This window comes from Arvicola amphibius, chromosome 2 (genome assembly GCF_903992535.2).
Source record: "Arvicola amphibius chromosome 2, mArvAmp1.2, whole genome shotgun sequence".
Lineage (NCBI taxonomy): Eukaryota > Metazoa > Chordata > Mammalia > Rodentia > Cricetidae > Arvicola > Arvicola amphibius.
The window spans coordinates 65824765-65839641 of NC_052048.2; the positions used below are offsets into that span (position 1 = coordinate 65824765).

Below are 14877 nucleotides of genomic sequence, written 5' to 3' on the forward strand. Positions count from 1 at the left end.
GAACAGGGGCTGGGGTAATCAGCTAAGACAGAACTGATGAAAGCAGGAGGGCCGGAACACGGCTCCCTGTGAACTGATACGCTAAGCCAGGGTGACTCAACCTGAGTGTCGTGGGCCAGATAAACAGCATTGTGGAAAGGGGGCTTTCCTGAACAAGCCAAAGGAATAAAATCCTCCCCCACTTACGCGGCAATGGCCAGAAAATGCCTCTAGATACTCCCAGACATCTCTCAAGGGGCACAAATAAAACACACATGGCAGGCACACGCATACGCATACATGTAAAATAAATCTAAAACAAAATAAAAATAAAAAACTCTACTGTATTTCATGACTTGTTTTTTTGTTTTTTTGTTTTTTTTTTTTTTTGATTTTGGTATTTTGGACAGGGTCCTGTGGAACTCAGGTTGAACTCAAACTCATTTTGTGGCCACAGATGACCTTGAACTTCTCATCCTCCTTCTTCTGCCTCCAGAATGCTAGGCCCACGGGTGTGCAACACCACACCTGGCCCATTGTCTACTTTTCAGAAGAGAAAACACAACTACAGGGAGGCATCACCAAGACCAATGGCCTGACCTATGACCTGGCCTCCTCGACACAGGACTTGACCTCAAGTCAGCCTGCTGAGGCACAACACAAATCTGACTGCCTGGAAGGGAAGGAGGGGCTAATGTGCGATGCTGAAGGCTACAACCCTTTCTGCTGAGCAGAAACAGCCGCGGGAAGTAAATAAATACTTTGGATCTGAATGGAATGGCTATGTATTTGCTATAAAAGGCAAAAGCTTGGTCTCCCCGGGTGTGCGCAGGCAGGAAGTGGCAGATTCTTGCTCAGACTGGACAGAGGAACCATCTGTAGAGCTGAACTTGGGGTGTGCGGCTCAGACCAGCTGCGATCCAAATCTAGGCTGGACCCTTTGCCCTTTACAAACTTCCGTGGCTCAAGTAGGCTTACTCCGTGGTTTCATTTTGCAGTCAGGACTTTTAGAAGTTCCTGCCATAGGCTTGATGTTGGAGGGAAAACGAGCTTAAATAAGGAGCAAAAATGAAACTACCCAATGGGGCTCGCTCTCGCCTGCTTCAGAGCCTTCCTCTCCTCATGGTCTTTATAACCAGCAATGAGCGCTACCCTCTACCCCAGCCTTCAGAACCTTCACCCCAGAAAAGCGCTGCCGGCACGAGAGAGCCCCCCTCCAGAGCAGAGAGTCCCATTTAAGGCTTTAGGGGGCGCCAACAGCCTTTGCACTCCACAGTTCACTCTGATCTTGGGGACCTGGGGGGGTCGCCGAATAGTTTAGTAGCTCCGAGAGGAGCCAGGTAAGTACTTCAGTGTACGCCAGGCCGACTTCAGGTGGGTGGTCCCCAACAAACCCAAAACCACAACCCTCCATCGCCGCGGGCGAGCCGGCTCAGTCAAGCTCCAGGAGTTGGAGCAGTTAGAGAAGCGCCCAGATTTGCAACTCACTGGTTCCTCAAAACCTGGTTGTGGAGGCAGGGGAATGAGAGTGGTCTGAGCCAGTCAAAGGGGAGCAATAGGCTGAAGACGCCAGGAGGAAGAGGAAGCAGGAGGAGAAAACAGGACCCGTACCTGGACGGGGGTTCCGAAACAAAGCCGAGGTTTCTGATCCTAAGAGCGCTGAAGAGTTCCCGCTCAGTAGAACTGGGGTGTCCTTGCACCCTGAGCGCGCTTCGGGGGAGCAGCTTACCTTCTCTGGGACCGTAGGCGCACACTTCCGGGGACTGAGTCGGGGCGGGGGGGGGGATCAGATCACCCAGGGAGGGGTGCGGCAAGTGGGACTGTGCCCTGTGACTGGGGCACCCGTGCACCCCAAAGAGAGCAATTTGGGGCGTCCCTCCCAGTCGGGACTGAGCTGGGGACGCGTGAACTCGGTCTTGGGACTCCCCGAGCCCTGCACACTCTAGAGGAGACTGAGTCCGTGGGAGGAAAAGGTTGTCTCATTTCCTTCAGTCTCCACACACACACACACCCGCCCCTCAGCTCAGGACCTGCCCTCCCTCCCGCTCCCCGCCCCCTTCCCCACGTGGGCGCGGAGAGACGAGAAACCTGAACGGCTGCGCCAACTTAGTTCAACTCTAGCAACTCCCGCCTGCCTCCCAGTGCTTCCCACCGTGCCCTGGGCTACGAGATTTCCCCATTCGGAGTCCCCACCTTGACCCGAAAGCCCAAACTTTCCCTCCTTGTTGCAAGAGGACCAGATCTACAAGCAGACTTCCAACCCTGCTCCTAACCCCTATCAGCTCTTATTCCTGACGGGTGGACTGCACTGTGTTGAGCCAGCATTAAAACCCCAAGTTCAGACAGGAAATAACCACTTACTTGTTTAAATTTGATCGACTTTTTTTCTTTTTCTTTTTGTTCTGTTATGTGGAGAGCATAAAGCCTGATGCATAATCTCCAAGGAATGTTCGTCTGTATCAGAAGACAGCCACTACAGCTTTTGGCCTTGCTCGCCTAGTTTGAAGTTTTGTTTGTTAAACTCATTATGGAGCAGGCAATAGGCACCTAGCTGGGTGCAGCGCAGTTTAAAGCCAACCCAAAAGCACCCTACTTCTAGGCAGTTAGCACAGGGGACTGGGGCAGTGAGAAGTGAACTAGAGTCCTAAGACATGGGTTGAAAGGTAGAGCGTTCCTTGCAGTGAGAACAGCCAAGACACGCAGGCTGTGCAGTTCGGAACAGAGCTAGCTCGCTAGGGCTGTGGGCAGCAGGGAGGAGGGGAGCCTGGAAGGGAATGTGCTGCCAGCCCAAGAAAGTAAGGGCGCTGCTAGGAGCCAAGGCAACTGAACAATCAAGGGTGCAGACGGAGGAGAGGTAGATACTGAATGCAGTAACCAAGGACTGAAGGATTCGCCAGAATCCCTGGTACCCTCAGGAACAGCTATTAGAAGCACAGTCTAGAAACAGCGGCTGTTAACTGACCCTCTGGATGTGCTCAGTTGAGACGCTGATCAGATTTTCAGATTCACATACTCATCGCTGTTTGTAAGCGTTGCTCTCTAGCCATTGATAGCATGGTGGACTGGCTAATCGCACCGCAGAGCCTGGCTGGACATTACTCACGCAAATACTTCATTGGTCTGAGGAGTGGCTCCCATGAGTGCTTCTGAAAGGCTCTCCAGGGCATCTGACAGCGTCAGAATTGAGAGCCATGTTCTACACTTGTTCCAAAGGAGCTTGCTTTATTTAATCTTGAAATGCAGCATTTCCCCCAGCGAAAACAATTGCAGGGTCCTGATGTAAAAATATAGACCTGTTTTCCTCTTCTCCTAGGGAAGCAACTGGTCTGGGCAGAAGTGCATCAAGGAACCAGTTCTAACCTCAGGCAGCCGCTGAACTGCTATCTGAACTTGAATAAGGCCTCTTCTCCAGACTTCAATTTTCTTATCTGCAAAACATACACACACTTAACTAACTCCAAATTCCATACTCTGGCACTCGACATGCCCTTCATAACTGGCCAACTGTATCGTAGGCAGATGGGGAGGCATCACAGAGGAGGTTTCGTGATGTAATGCTGTCTTTGCGGCCACCTGGGCACTGCACCCTGGATTCTTGAGGTCACAGGTTGGATCTGGGCCACACACGTAGCTGAGGCTCAGCAAATGTGTGTGGAAAGGGAATGCACAGACCAGTTGCTGCTAGGTGAGCAGAGACCTCAGGGACCATTTGGCCTTCGACTGTTTTATGGAGAACATTTGGCTCCAGTCCAGAGTCTATTCAGTTGTCCCCAGACTGAAGAGAGGACATTGGAGTACTCTGACTCCATCTGGCTCTGGATGTAAGCTTACTATTGCTAAGAATCGCCAATACCTGTTGAATCCTTAGGATACGCTTGGTCCTACAGACATGTAGCCTCAGTCCATGATAATGATGCAGAGACCACTGCACCTCTGCTTTTCAGCAGCTCTGGGGAGTTCCAGGTGTGAGAGGAAATAAAGCTATTGTGCACACAGCTTCTGCCTCTTGATGTGTAGCCTCACTGATATGGACAGGGGTGACCACAGACTGCACCTCCCTGCAGCACAGGGCTCCCCTGCAGAATCCAGAGACCAGGGCATGGGCCACCATCTCTGAAAACACAGACAAATTTATGGAGAAAATCTAGACCCCTGGAGTGTGTTCAGTTAGCAAAAGGGGCTATGTATTTTAGCATTCCTTTGTTGGCACAAACACTGCAATGATAACAAGACTGGACAGAAGAGTAGCTATGGCCCTACTCTCCCTGTGTTCCATTTTTGTTGCTTCCACTTCAAAAGCTCTGTTAGAGCACTTCAGTGTATGCCAAGATGATGCCCTGCTGAGGGCACCACAAGATGCTTGCACTGAGATGTGTTCAGGAAAGATCCTCACTCTGAATCCTATGGCACCATGATGTGCATGTCCTTATCGATGTAGATCAACTTACCTGCCACTTCCTGGACACTGCCTGTCCATCACAGGAAACTCTCCCGGTCATCCTAGGCAACTCCACTGCACAATACAGTCGGCACTCTCCTGGGAACTGTCCTCAAATCACAGGGCAGGATCCAGACCTGAAAGCCTTTTCATCAAACATACCTTGTGTTTGCAGTCAACCTCCACATCCTGTATGTAAGAAATGCAGAGAAAGAACCTAGGGCCTCAAAGACCAAAGCTTCTAGAATGGAGAGGAGGGCAGTCTCATAGCCCATGACTTGTAGGAGTTGTCAGGAAAAAGACACCAGTAAAATCAGGCCCGTGTCCAAGGCGTGTTAACAAGACCAAGCTGGGCAGGGCGGTGCATGCTTGTAACACGTACCCCACCCCCAACTGCTCCCCACTCTGGAGGCTGAAGCAGAAAAATAAAGATTTCTGTTAATGCCAAGCAGGCTGGGCTACATAGTGAATTTCAAGCCAGCCTCAAAAGCACAGTGACGCCCCTCTTACCCCCAAAAAAGACAGCAACAAAAGTCAAATCTACAGTGTGAGACTTTGTGTTTCTTATCCCGTTGCTGTGACAAAATGCCCTGACAGAGGCCACTTCAGGGGACAGGGATTTGTGTTGGCTCATCTTTCCACGTTACAAATCCATCATGGCAGGGGAAATCACAGAGAGAGGAGCTTATAGGAGCTATTCGCAACACATCTCCAATCAAGAAAGGGACCAACGATGAAAGCGTGCTCCTGCGCAGCCGATTCTCTTCATTTTATTCAGTCCAGAATTCCTGCTAGGGAACGGTTCCATGCACAGTTAAAAATGAGTCATTCCCCCGGGGATTAATCCCTCAGAGGTATTCCTAGAGACCTTTCACCCACGTGATCCTGGATTCTGCAGACGATCAAACAACAAACAAACAACAATGTGTAGGGCACTCACAGTCCCAGCACTCAGCAGGCTAAAACAGGAGGCTCCCAGTGGATCAGCAAACAGCCAGTTCTAGGCCAACCTTAGAAACAGACCCTACCTTAAGCAATAAGAAAGGCCAAGACAAAGGGACAGAGATCCCTGGACTAGCCTAGTCCCTTGACTGGTGAAGTCAGCCCTCATAGTTGAGGGAAAGAAATCTCTCTCTCTCTCTCTCTGTCTCTCTCTCTCTCTCTCTCTCTCTCTCTCTCTCTCTCTCTCTCTCTCTCTCTCTCTCCTCTCTCGTAAGAAAGTACAAGTGATTGAAACCAGAGTCTGTCCCCATCCTGTGGCAATGCTTTTACAAGAAGCTGCAAACTTGCAGCTCTTATTAATCCCAGAAGTAGTAAATGATCTCCAGGAGCACTGGAGCAAGGCGGGCTTGTACACCAAATACCACGAGACAAAGCAAATCGCCTCACGGCCCAACAAGATGCTAATGGATGGGCAAACAGAGACACTGGTGTCACCCTCAGTGATGTCACTTGGGAAAATCAGGAGGCTGAGAAATGTCTTTGACTGCCTTGCCCTACAGTCTTTTTCACATCTATCCATCTTGGCAAAGTGAGTATGAAAAGAAAATGTACACTCTTTTATGATGTCAGGTTTGGGGGTGCGGATGAAGCTCAGTAGCCTAGAGTGTGGAAAGCCCTGACTTCAGTCTCCAGCGCTGCACAAAACTGGGTGTGGCGGCACACTTCTGTAATCCCAGCCGTGGGGGATGGGGGGGTGTAGAGGTCGGAGAAGCGTACATTCAAGGTCATCTCAGCTACTTAGAGAACTTGAAGCTATGTGTGATTATGTTTTTATTTTGTTTTGTTTTATCACCAAATAAATAAACAATCAAATGAAATATTAGTCTAAGTTATGTACAGTGGGGCATACCTATAAACCCTAACACCTGGGAGGAAGATGATGAGTTCAGAATCATTCTCCGATATGAAGTGACTTTGAGGCCAGCCAGGGCTACAAGACCTCAAAAGAAACAAATAAAAAAACCTAAAATAAAATCTAAGTTTTAGAAAGGCAAGATACTCAACTTTTCTCCCACTTCTCTCCCTCTCTTTGTCTTTCTTTCATTTTTTTTTCAACCCAGTGACTCATTTTTGCCATTACATTCCATGGCAAAGGGATTTCTGTTAAGTCCCACGGGCCATCATTAACCAGGTGGCATTTAAATCCATCCAGTCCTTGGCAGTCTACTAAAGTAAAGCTAGTTATTTGGCTGTGTTAGCTACTAACACCTCCTAGTCACCAAGAATGTCTTACCACTTATTGACAGCTCCAAGATTATATCAGTCGTTAAAAACAACAACAAAAGCATGTATTTATTCTTGCTGCCTATGTATGTGTAGGGTGCACCTGTGTAGTGATATTTTATTTGTATTTTAATTAAAAAAAACCTTGTCTGAAGATCAGAGAGTACAATGGCCCCACTGGTCAGCCTTGCAGACCAGGCAGTAGTGACACACACCTTTAATTCCAGTAATTTGCCATTGAAACCAGGCGGTGCACACCTTTAGTCCCAGTAATGCCCACCTTAAATCCCAGCCCTAGAGAGGAATATAAGACGATAGGAGACAGCTCACAGTCTCATTCTGAGGTTCCTGGATGCAGGATCGCCGTTTCGGACTGAGGTAGAGGTAAGAACCAGTGGCTGGCTGTTTTGTTTTTCTGACCTTCAGGCTGAACCCCAATTTCCGTCTCTGGGTTTTTATTAATCGTGCTACACACATGGGCACTGGTAGAGGTCAGAGGACCACGAGTGGCTGTCAAGTCAGTTCTCCCCTTTTATTCTGTAGGCTCTGTGAATAGAACTCAGGGTGCCAGGCTCAATGGCAGGCACCTTGACCCTCTGAGTGGTCGCATGCACCCTGCAGCACTCTCCAAGGTCTGATGGGTACCTCCTATGGATTCACTGAGCTTCCTCCTTCCAGAGAGGAAACCTGATACTGGAGTTCTCCAGGCTTTGTCTTCCTCCCTGGCCAAACTTTTACCCATACAGAGATGAGAAGAACGGTGTGAGATGCCATTCAGTTGTCTACAAGTCTTTCTAGAGCACTGGTTCTCAATCTGTGGGTCTTGACCCCATTGGAGGTTGCATATCCAATATTTACATTACAATTTATAACAGTATCAAAATTACAATTATGAAGTAACAACAAATTAATTTTATAGTTGGGAGTCACCACAACACTATTACATGTGAAACAGGCATACACTATTACATGTGAAACAGACACATACTATTACATGTGAAATAGACACACACTATTACATGGGAAATGTCTATAGGGAAGACCACTCAAAACATTTCCCCTCAGCCGCTGGATTTTCTTTTTTAAAAACCACTTTTCTGTTTTAGGAGTGAGTAGCATTAAGCCTAGGACTGTGTGCTAGTGTTACCTGACAACTTGCCAGAATCTAGAAACGCCTCTGAGATAGGGGAACACACCTTTGTGCAGTTATCTAGGTTAGGTCAGCCTCGGGGCAGGCCCTTGGCGGTTTCCTGACTGCTACACTGACTTGAAAAGGAGATTTTAATTGTGGGTAGGACCATTCCCTGGGTGGAGGATCCTGGATCTGTACAAAGGGGAGCAGGAAGAAGGGAGCATTCCTCACTCTGCTTTTTCTCTGTGGATACAATGTCACCCAGGCCCCTGCTTCACCAGGAATGGGTTGTCCCTGGAACTGTGGGGCAGAATGAACCCTTCCTTCCTTGCATTGTTTTGCCACAGTGACAGAAATGTTAACTAAGACTGGCCTCTCACCAGTCAGGCAACCTCACCATTAAGGAGGTGGCTCCCAAGCCCCCAAAGTGTAATGATCTGTCCTGTCCCTTTAAGAGACAATCTGCACCCACACCCACTCCCCAGCCCCAGCAGAGGCACACTGATCTTCAGCTTCCAGTCAGAGTCCCTCCTTTTCTGTCTCTCTACCAGAGAGGTAGCTGCTGCTGTGGCTCCTCTCCTCCCTCCTGCCTCTCTCTCTCTCTCTGCTCTTCTTCCTTTCTCCCCTTTCCTATCTATAACCCACTAAATAAATATCCAACCTTACTCTGAATTGTGTGTCTATAGTCTGTCTCTCTCCTGACACATGGCTCCCTGCCCAGGACCAGAGAGAGGTAGCTGCTGCTGTGGCTCCTCCCTCCCCTGCCTCTCTCTCTGCTCTTTCCCCCTTTTCCCCTTCTCCATAACTCACTAAATAAATATCCAACCTTACTTGGCATGCTGTGCCTATAGTCTGTCTCTCTCCAAAGCATGGCTCCCTTCCCAGGACCAGTCACCTTTGGAGACCTGTGGTGTGGTCTCGTAGCATGCCCATCTGTCTGTCTCTGTTTGTGGGACTGGCTGCCCCATCAAGGTCTCTTATCCACCATGCAGCTTTCTGCCTGGGACTTGCTGCCCCTCGTGGTCCACTGCAGCCACTTTGGGAACTGTGCTGTCCCTGCCTGGAACTGGCTGTTCTTGGGACCATTGCCCACTGCAGCCACTCGGGGACCTGCAGCATTTTACTTAAACCATAGCACAAAGCACCTCGCCTATGAAGAAAGTTATACATGGTTAAAACAAAAAGGAAGTTAAGGTTGTAATAATGCATCAGATTTCAAGTGCCTCAAAATCAATATGAGCAACCTGAACAGGGAGCTATGTTTGTAGTTCCACTATATGATGGCAGCCACATCTTCAGAAAATAAAAGGCTGATTTCTTTAACTCTGTCGATGGTGTGGGCTCAATAGAGTGTTTTTATAGGAAAGATAGGTAGACAAATGAGACAAAGGAAAAATTGTCTCAGGCTCTTAGTTTTCTTAAAGAGGTTTGAGGGACTTGGAGAGACAGCTCAACAGTTAAGAGTTCTTGCTGCTCTTGCAGAGGAACTCAGTGGGTTCCCAGTTTCCCCCTCTGGGAGTTCACAACCATCTGTAATTCTACCTCCAGGGGATCCAACTGATCCGGAGGAGGTTCTGGCCTTTATGGGCACCCCAAGACACACATACATTTTTTTAAAATTAAATTTTAAAATGAGTATCCACTAAGGCAGGACAAATGGCTGTGGGATCCCGACTTTCTGCATGCCTCACAGGATATGTAGTTAACCCATTTTCTAACTTCACAAATTGTGTGGTAGCACATTCTAGAACATGGTTCTCTTCTGCACAGAGAAATAAGATCAGGTCAGCCTAACAGGATAGAATGTATTTTTGACTCCTTTGGCCTGAACCAGAGTCCTCCCCATTCCTAAACTGCTATATGCAACTAGCACCTGATCAACCTCTTGCATAAGCACCTCAACCAAATTTGAGATCAGCTGCAGATATGAGCAAGGCAGCTAGTATTTTGAACCTAACATACAACAACAAAAGACAGGTTCATTGGCTTCAGGTAAGTTTCTCCACTAGGAGTCCTTTGAGCTAGTGGATGGGGTTGGCTACATTTCCACTGTATTCTACCGAGAACAGTTTGCCTCATATGGAATGATTTGCTAGGCCTCATGGAGGCCTGTGGTTTGAATGAAATGAGACCTGAGATGCAACAGAGTTTCTTCCCAACTGAGCGACTCCAACCCTTTGGCATGTGGGAATTTAGGTGTGTGGGGGGAGGGGCTCTTTTCTCACTTTCAAGCCCCTGCTTGCCAATCCTTTCCTCTCCACTTCACTTCCTCTTTCCTTGTCTTTAATCTTTCGCCTGTCTCCTTCCCCTCCCCTTTGAACGTGCCCCAACCTCCCTTGTCGCTGAAAATGTGCTGCAGCATCACGACCACCACACAGAACTTCCTCCAAGAACAAGAAACAGAATCTTGACCTGACTCACCAGTCTTCCTTCTGGGTGTTTACCCAGAAGATTTGAAATCGGTTTGCCAAAAAGTATCTGCACTCTGTGTTTGCTGCTGCACAGGGCAGAAAAGGCAGGCTATGGAATCCACTTGTGTCTGTAGCAGATGAAGAAATAGTTAAAGAAAGTGGGATTTAGCCTGGTCTACAAGAGCTAGTTCCAGGACAGGCTCTAGAAACTACAGGGAAACCCTGTCTCGAAAAACCAAAAAAAAAAAAAAAAAAAAAAGAAAAAAGAAAAAAAAAGAAAGTGGGATTTATGCCCAAGGGGACACTATTCATCACTTCAAAAGAAAGAAGTTATACCATTAGTGGTGCTGGTGGAATTAGAGGGTTTTGTGCTAAATGAAACAAGCCAGGCACAGAAAGACAAATTCTGCACATTTCCACGTATGTGTGGAATCAAAAGCAGGCAAGGTTAGAGGCAAATAGTAGAATTATATTGATGGCTATAGGTCTGGGAGTTGAGGGAAGAGGGGAAGAGGTGAGGATGCAAGGGTATAAAATATCAGGTAGATGGAAGAAATATAGGACTTACTGTATTACACAATATGGTGAGTTTAGTTAATAATGGTATTGCATATCTCAAAATTGCTGAGAGTAAATTTCAAATGTTTTCTCCCACAAGGGATAAGAATTTGGATTTAATAGTTTTTTATATGCGTGTGTGTGTGGATTTAATAGTTTTTTAAATGTGTGTGTGTGTGCGCGCGCGCGTGCGTGCTGCATGTGTCCAAGTGTCCATAGAGGCTGGAAGAGGGCTCTGTAGTCCCTGGAGCTAGAGGTGCAAGCAGTTGTCAGCTGCCTGATATGGACGCAGGGAAACTCTGGTCTTCTAGAAGAGTAGCAAGTGCTCTTAACTGCTGAGTAAGTATCTTTCCAGCCTCAGAGTAAGTATTTGAAGCCAGGCATAATGGTTTATCCCAGCACCATAGAAGGCCGAAGCAGGAAGATTGCAGAGAGTCTGAGACCAACCTGTGGTATGTAGTGAGGCACTGTCTCCAAAAGAAATCCAAAAGAAAAAAAAGTGTTTGAGAGAATGCATGCGCTAACTAGCTTGATTTACTTATCCCAAATTGCATTCATAAATCGTAACATCTCTTTCTTATCCCATACAGACATATAATTATTCATATCAATTCATAATAATATAAGATACATAAAATGAACATAAATTAAATATTAACAATCACTATTGGATAGATTGCTATGTTCTGGGCCCATTTCTTTACATTTTTCTATATTTTTATTTCACTTGTTCTTTTTACACCCAAACTTCTGAGACCAGTGGGAGTCTTCATCCCCGAACTTAGCCTTCAGGCCATGGCAGTCTGACTTTTGTATCCAACATTCTCCACAAACTCCCCTCATGAGCTCGCCCCCCCAATTCCAGGCCCCCACACTGGGTTTCCATCTGTCTGCAGCAAGAGCTACTGCCAGCCACACTTCCTTCATGCATTCCCCTCCCTAACTCCGAGATTCCATCAACACTGCTTCCTTACAGACACATCTGGCCGTGCCACACAAACACCCACAGTACAGTGTAGCACACAAGTCCCTTCAGAGCAGGCTGCTACCTGTCCCCCACCCCAACTACCTGTGCTGCTGAACCCTCAGAAATGCAAAGTGCTCACCCCAAGCCCAGCACAGCAGTGTGGTTCCGCTCCTAGAGCAGAGAGATTTCGGAACAGCTAAGGGGTGGGGTTGGATTGGTGGCACCAGCCAGTGATCCCGGCTACTCTGGGTGGCTGAGGCAGAATGATCATGAACTGATGGCCAGTTTGGGCTTCTCAGTAAGATCTTGTTCAAACTAAGAAAAGGATTGCGGTGTAGCACTTGCCAATCAGGTTTGAGAGGCTCCACACTATATCCTAGCACTGAGGAAAGACAAACAAATAAACAAACAAACAAACAAACAAACCCTGGTAATGTAGTTCAGTTGGTAGAGTCCTTGTCCAGCGGCCACAGAGCCCTAGGTTTAATCCTCAGAAGCACATACACTGGCTATGGTGGCACACACCTGCAATATTATGGTGATTACATAATGAGACTCTGTCCCCAAAATAAATAAGCCAGTCAATGAATACATCTGTCATTTAACTATGAATGTGTGCGACGGCTTAATTAAAAGTTGAAATATCCATAAACAAGTGACTAGAATTCTCCCAAAGAAAGACACCTCCACCAGGCAGGCCCCCGAAACCTCAGGTTGCTCCTTATCCCTTTAGAGGGAGGACAACGGCCTGGAGTGCCCAGGGTCCTCTGTGACCCAGGAACAGGGCTGGCTCCCAGGCTAGTTTTTGTGAGCAGTTGACATGAGCTGCTGATGCAGGGTGTTCTCAGAGGCTGCGCTCACTCACTTTCTCTCGTGGATGATTCTAATCTCATCTATTCTTGCCCACCCAATGAGAAAACGAAAACCATGGTTGGGAGAGAGCCGGAGACAGGAGTCATAGGTCATGAGCTGAGTGGCAGCTGAATTCAGCGAGAGGAAGCCAGGGCAGGGCGAGTGTAATCCTTTCAGGAAAGCAGGTATTATTGGACCCGAGAGGGCTGCCAGGGCAACTTTGTTGCAAGGATAAATAGCACATTCTGCCTCCATGTTTGCTTTTCTCTCTTTGATCCTCTGGAGCTCCCGTGGAAATGCCTGGCCAGCAATTTTTCTGCTCTCTGAGGCTAGGGAGTAGAAGCCACAAGTACTCACTTGAGATTCCTTCAACCAGGGCCTAAGTGGGGGGTTGCACGGGAGCCACCCAGGCTTGTGGGAGCCTGGAATCCAGATGTTTCCGTGAAGTTTAATCACCACAGATATGCCACAGTGTTTCCAAACACGCTGTCATGATGCCCAGAAGCTGTTTTTAAAGAGAATGAAAATGGCCAGGGTCTCTGACCAAAACCACTGGGAGTCACGAGAGCTGCAAAACGAGGAATCGAAGGCAAAGCTCAAGTGAGATAATATTTAACTCTGGGTCCCAGGTGAAGTAGGTGTCTGCTCACAGCCAGGCTGACCAGTGTGGCCTCAGCCAGGGTAGGTCACGGTTCAAGGGCTTTAGAAACCACAGTCCCCAGCTATTCACACAGCTGCCCTTTCGTTCCCAGGGAGCTGGATTTCAAGGGAGTTAGAGGCAGGGCAGCGATAAAGAAAGCTCTAAGGACCTTAGCATTAGCCAGGCCTCATATTCAGTGATCATTTGCCCTCTTGCTAATAGGTCTAACCAAGGCAATTTAAAAGACTGTGTTCTGGGTGGGATAGATGGCAGATCTCCTAGAAGACCTGGATATGATTCCCAGCACCCATATTCTGTCTCATAGCTGCCTGTAACTCCAATTCTACAGGATCTGATGCCCTCATAGTGCACAGACATATATGTAGGCAAGACACCCACACAAATAAAATGTTTATTAAAAATTAGGCCAGACACAGTGTCTGGCCTTTAATCCCAGCACTGCTGTGGGACAATGGTCTGTACCCTGTCAATTATATTTTAAATAAATGCCGATTGGCCAGTAGCCAGGCAGGAAGTAAAGGTAAAGTGACCAGGCAGGAAGTAGAGGCAGGGTAATGAGAATTCTGGGAAAAAGGAAGCTCTTTCTACAGTCGTGACCCAGCCACAGAGGAAGCAAGATGTGACTGCCTCACTGAAAAAGGTACCAAGCCACGTGGCTAACATAGACAAGAATAATGAGCTAATATTTGTTATAAGAGTTAATAAGAAGTCTGAACTAATGGACCAATCAGTTTATAACTAATGTAGACCTCTGTGTGATTTCTTGGGACTAAACTGCTGGGGGACTTGGTGGGACAGAAACTTCAATGTAGCACTAGGGAGGCAGAGGCAGGTGGATCTCTGAGTTTGATCTGATCTACAGGGCTAGTTCCCAGGGCTACACAGGGAAACCCTATCTTTAAAAAAAGGAAGAAAGAAAGAAAATAAAGAAAAGAAAACCAAAGTTAATAAGTAAACAGGCCAGTCACAGTAGTCTTTTAACCCAGCATTAGGGAAGCAGATGCAAAGACAAAAACTGGCTGAAATGGACATGTCAAGGCCTGGTCTACATTATTTATTCCAGGCCAGCAAAAGTTACACAGAGAGACCCTGTCTCAAAAGCAAGCAAGCAAGCAAGCAAACAAACAAACAAAAAAACACAAAACCCCAAAACCAAAACCCAAACAAATGAACCTCCAGCCTCCTCAGCTGCCCCCTGTGAACGGGTGCCGTCACGGGATGTTCTGGAAGAGCACGTGAGATGATGGACGTAGTCTCATGCTGCCCTAGCCGTTCATTAACTATCAATTCTCTTCCATCCACGCACACAGTGTATCAGCCACAAGGGAATGTAATAAGCAAAGATTTAGAGATATTATTATATCCGAATATAACAGTGCAATACTTTCTACGAGGCTCAGATAGGGAAAATGACATTCAGAATGAAGGAGATTCAATCTCAGACATTGGCCGATGACAGGTACATGCCATGTCATAAAACTCTCCCACAGATACTTATCAGCAGCCGTGTTCCCAACCTCACTTGCAGTGCCCAGGGCTGGGCTTGTCTGGATACAAGGCAAGGAACAGCTAGGCCTCTTGGAGAAGGCTAACATAGTCCTCTGAGAATGCGGGGCTGTTGGTAGAGGCCTGAAGGGAAGTGGGAACCCGAGT

General features: G+C 47.5%; 1 protein-coding gene and 1 long non-coding RNA gene across 3 annotated transcripts in view; both read right to left on the reverse strand.

Annotated features, from left to right (window-relative positions):
* The window catches only part of Eva1a (eva-1 homolog A, regulator of programmed cell death), a 45369-nt gene extending 43396 nt beyond the window's left edge, over positions 1-1973 (reverse strand). The window contains exon 1 of one of the 2 annotated variants that reach the window (XM_038318767.1): positions 1709-1973. The gene's annotated coding sequence lies outside the window, so the exon portion shown is untranslated. Of the gene's footprint in view, positions 1-1590 lie in introns of both variants that reach the window. The other variant, XM_038318770.1, reaches the window with a different exon arrangement.
* A 1448-nt stretch (positions 1974-3421) lies between these two features.
* On the reverse strand, positions 3422-13181 carry LOC119806779. Its single transcript, XR_005284269.1, has 3 exons — positions 12921-13181; positions 12138-12236; positions 3422-4606 (listed from the first exon to the last, which is right to left on the reverse strand). It is a non-coding gene; the product is annotated as an uncharacterized LOC119806779 (long non-coding RNA).
* Positions 13182-14877: the final 1696 nt, after the last annotated feature.